Source organism: Phocoena sinus, chromosome 7 (genome assembly GCF_008692025.1).
Source record: "Phocoena sinus isolate mPhoSin1 chromosome 7, mPhoSin1.pri, whole genome shotgun sequence".
NCBI lineage: Eukaryota > Metazoa > Chordata > Mammalia > Artiodactyla > Phocoenidae > Phocoena > Phocoena sinus.
In genome coordinates this window covers 103,005,739-103,014,258 of record NC_045769.1, presented here as the reverse complement: position 1 = coordinate 103,014,258, position 8,520 = coordinate 103,005,739, and the positions used below count along the sequence as shown (strand labels likewise).

Genomic DNA, 8,520 nt, shown 5'->3' with positions numbered 1-8,520 from the left:
ATGGGCGAGGTACTGGAAGCAAAGATGAGAAGACACTGTCATCATCCTTAAGGAGCTCCAGTCTAGTGGGGAGGGAGATGGGCAGGGTCAGATTCTGCCCACAGGCTCCAAATTGTACCAGGAGGAAGCCTGGGTATGATGGAGACACAGGAAGGGGTGGGAGCACTGGGGAGGCAGGGAAGGCTTGCTGAGTCTTCAAGGAAGTGTAGGAGAGAGCCAGGTGGAGAAGTGTGCTACCTGGGTCAGATGCAGGGAAAGGCAAGGACTGCAGGGAGAAAAGGAGCTCCCAGCCCAGGCTGCTCTCAATGCGAAGGGAAGAAGGAGGCACACTGGCCGGCCACCTACAGGAGCCGTTTCTCATCCCGACTTTCATGGGCTTTGCAGAAACAACTAACCTCTCTCTTGGAGACTCTAATCTGGCCGAAAATGAAATAAACACACTGCCCCTGGTGGCTTCTATCTGGGCACATGGAGCTCATGGGACAAATAAAACGGAGAGCCAGGGCTGAGCTGGAGGGAGCTGGCCCTGCACATGGTGAATATTCAGACCCACAGATGGCAGTCTGAGGCACAAGGCTTCTTTCTGTGTCTATTGTCTTGAGGTGCTGAGGAGACACTAATCCACGACCATTGTGTGGGCCTGCAGCCCTGCCACTGCTGCCGTGCATTGTGTTTCCGGAGCCCCAAGAGCACCCACAACCCAGGTAGGAGTGGGTTGTTTCTGCCTTTGCTTGCAGAGAAATATAATAACCTCAAGGAGAGGATTTCACAGCTCTTTGAACTGAGTTGAATGTTTGTTCTGGGTTATTTTTTCTGTTTCCTAATATAACACACATTTGCTGCTGAGTAAATATTGATCCCGTTGCAGTCAGCATTAGCGGGAGAGAATGTTGAAAAATAGCCAGGTAATCAGGTCTGCTCTCTGGACTGAAAGTGAGTGTGGTGGAGGCCATGTCCACACCACAGACAATTTAATCGACATTTCTGTAATTACTAGGTTCATTTGGGTCCTTTATAAAATATACAAATCTTCCCTGAATAACACCTTTTTTTTTTTTGGAACAGCTATAAATCAGTCTATAATTTAGATCCAGGTCATGTGTATCAGAAAGTAGAAATCTTCCTCCCCTACTTTTTTTTTTTTGGTGGGGTAAGTACTAGCTGCAAATTGAATGACCATTAGATTATTTGGTGATGTGATAAAATCCTCCTAAATTAAAATGCCACTAATGCTGAAGTAATGGTAATTATGGCCAAGGATCAGCTCCAACTACATAAAGAAGAATTAACCAAACAAATTAATAGCATAATCAAGTTTACAAGGGTTATAAGCCTGCTGGTTTCTAGTTCTTCGAACAGAGTAGTAGTTATTTATGTTATTTTCCAGAACCATGGAGTCTAGGGTCATTACATGTGACTACTCCCATTTAACTCCCTCTACAATATCCCCTTCAACTGCCTCTCCATCTTATCTTGGATACTCCAGGGTGAGAAGCTTGCTATCTTGCCCAGTGATCCTCTTTATTTGGAGAGATCCAACAGAGAATACTTCCTGGGTAGAGCCAAAATTGTTTCCTTACTTTTAGTCATGGGCTGTACAGAACTAGCCTAATTAATCTTCTAGGTATTCAGAGACATAAATATTTGTGTGCTTTTATGTGCACTTAGAATCTAGGATCTCAGAATATGAAGGGAAAAACCTTGAGTCAATTATTACAACACCCCTTCCCTTCACCACTCTAACCTAGTGCCTAAGTTGCTGTTTTCACATCCTATTCAATATTCACACAGCTTGTGACTTCAAGCAGTGTTGAAGAACTCACTACCAAATGGTGTTTCTTTAAATTTTTTCTTTAATTTAGACTAGGCTCTAATGCAGACTGATCTTTCCCCTGAATTTATCAGAATTAATGAGATGAGACTGGGAAGATAAAATCAATTCTACAATGTGCTGTGGTGGTGTTTTCCATACAAGACTGAACCTTCTTGAAAACTCTCTGGAGGAAGGTCTAAATACATGAATAAATTAAAAAGCCTATAATAAGCCAGGTGGACCCTTCCATCAGACCCCCATTAGTCCATGAAGGCAGGACTAACACGTCTACTGCTGTTTTAGGCATTTGCTGTGGACGTCCCCATCAGCCCCATCCCATCCTAACCTACTCTCCCATAGGCTTGACAAATTAGATTTCACTAGAGCTTAATTTCTCAATTCTAAGTCCCAAAGTTTAGTCTCTGAGACTGACTTTGCTTCTTGCCTTTGATGCTATTCATCCCTGTGGTCCCTGTAGCTGGGATCTGGCTCAACCACTGTGCCCCCAGCACCTCCTGTTATCTTAGCTGGGTCCTCCCTACTCAAGCCCCACAGACCCAAACCAAGTAGATAGTGCCAAAGCCTGGCACCCCTGTTAATGAAGAGATTTGATCCATCACACGTATTTCTTCTCTTACTATTTCCTGCTCTACCTACACATTTCCTATAGAACTTAATCTTCCATGAAGTCCACATTTACTACTACCATATTACCAAGAAAAGAAAAAGCAAGTTCATTTCCATTGTGAAAGAACCTTCAGTGGGGATGTAGTAGGAAGTCACTTTAAGTAGCTAAAGAAATGAACAATGCTGTGTGTCTGTGCAGCCTGACCTTCCTTCTGGGCACACCAGTGGCTCCATTTTCTGGCCTTCTTAGAGGGTAATTAGGACCAAGCTTCTCCAGATAGGAAATACGTTCCCTATTCAAGAAGTTTCAAGCATTAAAGAGTGTCAGTGGGTAGGGAAATGTGAAGTGACTCAAGTGAACTCTGCTGAGATGCCACCTGGAAGATATTGGTGACAGTGGATAGGGTTTGGAGCTGGGTTGAACCTGAGGGGCTGCCTCAGGTGGACCAAGGTAGCTTAGAGAAGGGAGTCAGTGCTTGGCTGGCTTTGTGGGAGGGGGGGCCAGGAGATGGGGGTGGTTAGGTAGAACCCAAGAAGAAAATGCCAAGGGTCAAGTTTGAAGGACAAAGGCTGAAGATAGTGAATGAATTAATAGTGAGGACAGTAGCTTCAGGGATCAATAACAAGAATGGAGAATGGGAAAGAGATCAGCAGTTCACAGCTAAGGTTGTGAATATGCTGCCATTTTTGTTTTATGTGATGTCTGGCGTAAGGCTTGGGTTGAACGTACTTGAAGAATGACGTGAAGCTAGATGGAGGGTGGTGAGGGGCTCAGCAAGATTTCCCAGGGACTCCTGGGAAAGCATTATGGGCAAGCATTATGGCAAGCATTATGGGTGGATGGTGCGGAAATGTATCTCAGTTTTTTCCAAGTGGGGTGAAATAGGAATTGCTGTTTGAAATAGTTTTTATTACTTATGTCTACTATTTAGGGCAATGGGGGGTTGGGAACAGTTAATATACCTGGAGCACTTTATTTCTCGATGGATATTTTGTTCAACTGTTAGAGGCAGATTTGAACATCAAATCTCTAATTGGCTATAGTATTTATGTAAGAGAAGAGGCTAGATGTGACAAACTTCATGCCATGGGACTGAGAGGCAGATCTGTGTGTACTGAACAGTGCTAAATCCTTGACCGCTTGTCTGGAGGCTTCTCTCTCACTCCTTGGAGAAGGAAGGCAATTCAGGCCTCAGTCTCAGCAGGAGCAGGTACAGGCCAGGAACCTGTGATCCTGAGGGTCCCTCTAGCTCCACACTTTCTATGAAAACCAATTTGCTCACTTAAGAACACACTTTAGCAAAAACCTGGATAAAGTAAGGCTCATTCTGTCACATGTGGTTTAGAGTGAAGGCCCTTTAGGACATTTGCTTAAATGAGTACCGCTTGACATTTGCACACAGGCTATATTTGTGACAATATACTTTCATGCACATCATCTAAAAACAATCCATAAAAGTATGCTGTTGCCAGGATTGTCATCCCTATTTTACAGAAGAAGAAATGGAGTCTCCCAGAATTTGGGAAACATGCATGGAATTATGCACATATCACATCATTAACAAAAACAAGAACAATAACAAGATAAGTCTATGCATTTTAATTTCTAGTCATATATTGCATTATTTGCTAATTTACTATCATTTAGATTTATAGTACAATTTAGGTGGCACATATTGCCTCTATGTCTTTTCATTAAATCATGACTAGTTATATATCTATATGTTTATATCCTACTTTGTTTCAAAAAGGTTTTGAAGTGGCTTCAAAAGTACAATATAATAATGCCTTCAAAAATAAAAACAAAATAAGCTGAACATGTAACTTATTTTTTTAGTTCAATAAATGGTTTTCATGGAGCTGATCGTGGTGGTGATGATGATGGCAGAGGTGGTGATGGAGGTGTTGGTGTTTTGGGGGCTCGAGGGGGAGCTGGAGATGCTGAGGTGGTGGTGGTGGTATTGGTGGAGGTAGAGGTGGTGAAGGTGGTCCTGGTGCTGGTGTTGCTGATGGAGGTGGTCCTGGTGCTGGTGTTGCTGGTGGAGGTGGTCCTGGTGTTGGTTTGATGGTGGAGGTGGTCCTGATGTTGGTGGTGGTACAGGTATTGATATTAGTGATAGAGATTGTAGGGCGTGGCTATTAACAGTAAGTGAGGCAACCACAGCAAAAGGAAAAGAGGGGTAAGGAAAATTATGGTCCAGCTAGAGATAAAGTTAATAGACTGGAGGTGAAAAAGAGAAAGTAGAGTTAGAATTAAAAAGAACTAGAAAAGTTTTTGTTCTACTTTCTGTCATAACTGGGAGTGAGTAGGCTGGGTTTGCAACAGTCTTGCCCATGGGAATAGCTATAGTAGTGATAATATTAGCTAATATTTATTGAGGGCTTACAACATTCCAGATGCTATTATAAGCAACTTCAATGCAGATCTCATTTAATCCTTGTAACAACTCATGAAATAAATGTCTATTATTATTCACACTTAACAGGTGAAGAAATGGAGGCACAGAGAGGTTTAAGTAACTTGCTCAATAACATAGTGACAGGAAGTGATAGAACCAGATTCTGTCTACAGCTCAGTTTCTTTTCTTTTCTTTTTTTTTTTTTTGGCAGTACGCGGGCCTGTCACTGTTGTGGCCTCTCCCGTTGCGGAGCACAGGCTCCAGACACGCAGGCTCAGTGGCCATGGCTCACGGGCCTAGCCGCTCCGCAGCATGTGGGATCTTCCCAGACCGGGGCACAAACCCATGTCCCCTGCCTCGGCAGGCAGACTCTCAACCACTACACCACCAGGGAAGCCCTACAGCTCAGTTTCTTAACCACAGAGCTTTGGGGAACATAACAGATAGTGAGGTATGTACACATGGCTGACCAGTGTCCCAGGTGGAGGGTAAATGAGAGATTGTCCTTGCTATTACTCTTGGTTTATGAAGACTCAGCTTTAAGTATGCAAGTTAAGAGCTCAGGGAAGGGCCTACAGCCACAAATCAACTCATAAACCTCTAATCTTCAAGAGCAGGAGGAAAGAGCTCCTCATCTGTGGACCATTTCTGGAGGTCCGCTGGAGGCCACCTGCTCGTTGCTTGTAAGCAGGGCTGCTGCTCTGTGTCTGGGTATAGATATCCACTGGAAGAGTGTGGTCTGGAAAAAAGTGTTAGCTGTTTTCCGTTTTTACTAACTGAGCAGCTAACTCTTTTATTTTTTTTCCAGGTTCATAATTTATTGTACAAATTGAGTATCACATGATGAGTTGACATTAGCTTCTTCAGGCATGGGAACATAACAGATGAGGTACAGTTTAGAAACCATTTATGTTGCTTTCACAGCTGGAGTTCTTTTAGACCTTAACTTAAAGTATAAGGCTATAAAAGCAATACATTCGTATGTGTCCAGTACACAATTCATTCTCCCTGTGAGAGAGTGTAAGTGTTGAAATATTTTTTGATACCAGTGAATTGGAACTGGGCATCAGTTTCTGGACCTGCCATGATCTCAATCTTCCAAAATGCACAGACTTCACAGCTGGTGTCCTTCAACTTATACACCTTCACCATAGCCCCACCAGAAGAAGCTGCCTGTTTTGTTTTTTGTTTTGAATTTTATTTTATTTTATTTTTTTATACAGCAGGTTCTTATTAGTTATCTATTTTGTACATATTAGTGTATATATGTCAATCCCAATCACCCATTTCATTCCACCACCCCACCCCCACTTTCCCCCCTTGGTGTCCATACATTTGTTCTCTGCATCTGTGTTTCTATTTCTGCCTTGCCAACTAGTTCTTCTGTACGATTTTTCTAGATTCCATATATGCGTTAATATATGATATATGTTTTTCTATCTCTGACTTACTTCACTCTGTATGACAGTCTCTAGGTCCATCCACGTCTCTACAAATGACCAAATTTCATTTCTTTTTATGGCTGAGTAATATTCCATTGTATATATATACCACATCTTCTTTATCCATTCATCTGTCGATGGGCATTTAGGTTGCTTCCATGACCTGACTATTGTAAATAGTGCTACAGTGAACATTGGGGTGCATGTGTCTTTTTGAATTATGGTTTTCTCTGGGTATATGCCCAGTAGTGAGATTGCTGGGTCATATGGTAATTCCGTCTTTAGTTTTCTAAGGACCCTCCATACTGTTCTCCATAGTGGCTGTATCAATTTACATTTCCACCAACAGTGCAAGAGGGTTTCCTTTTCTCCACACCCTCTCCAGCATTTGTTGTTTGTAGATTTTCTGATGATACCCATTGTAACCAGTGTAAGGTGATATTTCATTGTAGTTTTGATTTGCATTTCTCTAATAATTAGTCATGTTGAGCAGCTTTTCATGTGCTTCTTGGCCATCCATGTAATAAGGACCATATACGACAAACCCACAGCAAACATTATTCTCAATGGTGAAAAACAGAAAACATTTCCTTGAAGATCAGGAACAAGACAAGGATGTCCACTCTCACCACTATTATTCAACATAGTTTTGGAAGCCCTAGCCAGGGCAATCAGAAGAAAAGGAAATAAAAGGGGTACAAATTGGAAAAGAAGAAGTAAAACTGTCACTGTTTGCAGATGACATGATACTATACACAGAGAATCCTAAAGATGCCACCAGAAAACTGCTAGAGCTAATCAATGAATTTGGTAAAGTTGCAGGATACAAAATTAATGCACAGAAATCAGAAATCTCTTGCATTCCTATACACTAACAATGAAAGATCAGAAAGAAAAGCTAAGGAAACAATCCCACTTACCATTGCAACAAAAAGAATAAAATACTTAGGAATAAACCTATCTAAAGATGTCAAAGACCTGTATGTAGAAAACTAACTATAAGACAATGATGAAAGAAATCAAAGATGACACAAACAGATGGAGAGATATACCATACTCTTGGTTTGGAAGAATCAATACTGTGAAAATGACTATACTACCCAAAGCAATCTACAGATTCAATGCAACCCCTATCAAATTACCAATGCATTTTTTACAGAACTAGAACAAAAAATCTTAAAATTTGTATGGAGACACAAAAGACCCCGAATAGCCAAAGCAATCTTGAGAAAGAAAAATGGAGCTGGAGAAATCAGACTCCCGGACTTCAGACTATACTACAAAGCTACAATAATCAAGACAATATGGTACTGGCACAAAAACAGAAATACAGATCAATGGAACAGGATAGAAAGCCCAGAGATAAATCCATGCACCTATGGTCAACTAATCTATGACAAAGGAGGCAAAGATATACAATGGAGAAAAGACAGTCTCTTCAATAAGTGGTGCTGGGAAAAAGGGACAGCTACATGTAAAAGAATGAAATTAGATCACTCCCTAACACCATACACAAAAAATAAACTTAAAATAGATTAAAGACATAAAATGTAAGACCAGACACTATAAAACTCTTAGAGGAAAACATAGGAAGAACACTCTTTGACGTAAATCACAGCAAGATCTTTTTGACCCATCTCCCAAAGTAATGGAAATAAAAACAAAAATAAACAAATGGGACCTCATGAAACTTAAAAACTTTTGCACAGCAAAGGAAACTATGAACAAGATGAAAAGAAAACCCTCAGAATGGGAGAAAATATTTGCAAATGAAGAAACTGACAAAGGATTAATCTCTAAAATATATAAACAGCTCAGCTCAATATTTAAAAAAACAAACAACCCAATGAAGAAGTGGGCAGAAGACCTAAATAGACATTTCTCCCAAGAGGACATATGGATGGCCATGAATGTTTTTTAAAAGAAGTTTTGATATTGTAGTGGATGCCTGTGGTCTGAGTTGTCAGTGGCTACACACATTACTGGCCAGCCACCCTCAGGCCCATTTGGGAGGAGTCTGTGTGCTATTTCATGGCTCTGCTCTTCTTTTGCTACAAACACTGCCTCTGTCCCATCTGAGCAGGCTTTGTGATGCCCTGACACACTGACTTTCACACATACTTTTATGATTATCTCCCCTTCCCCCAACTTTTATGATTATCTCCCCTTCCCCCAGGCTTGCTATAAGAACATGTACACCCAGGTCGATTTTTGTTCATCTTCTGCTTTTTTTTGGTAT

General features: G+C 41.3%; 1 pseudogene; it reads right to left on the bottom strand.

Annotated features, from left to right (window-relative positions):
* Window positions 1-5,660: 5,660 nt before the first annotated feature.
* LOC116757027 lies at window positions 5,661-5,969 on the bottom strand (annotated as a pseudogene).
* Between the last annotated feature and the right edge of the window lie 2,551 nt (window positions 5,970-8,520).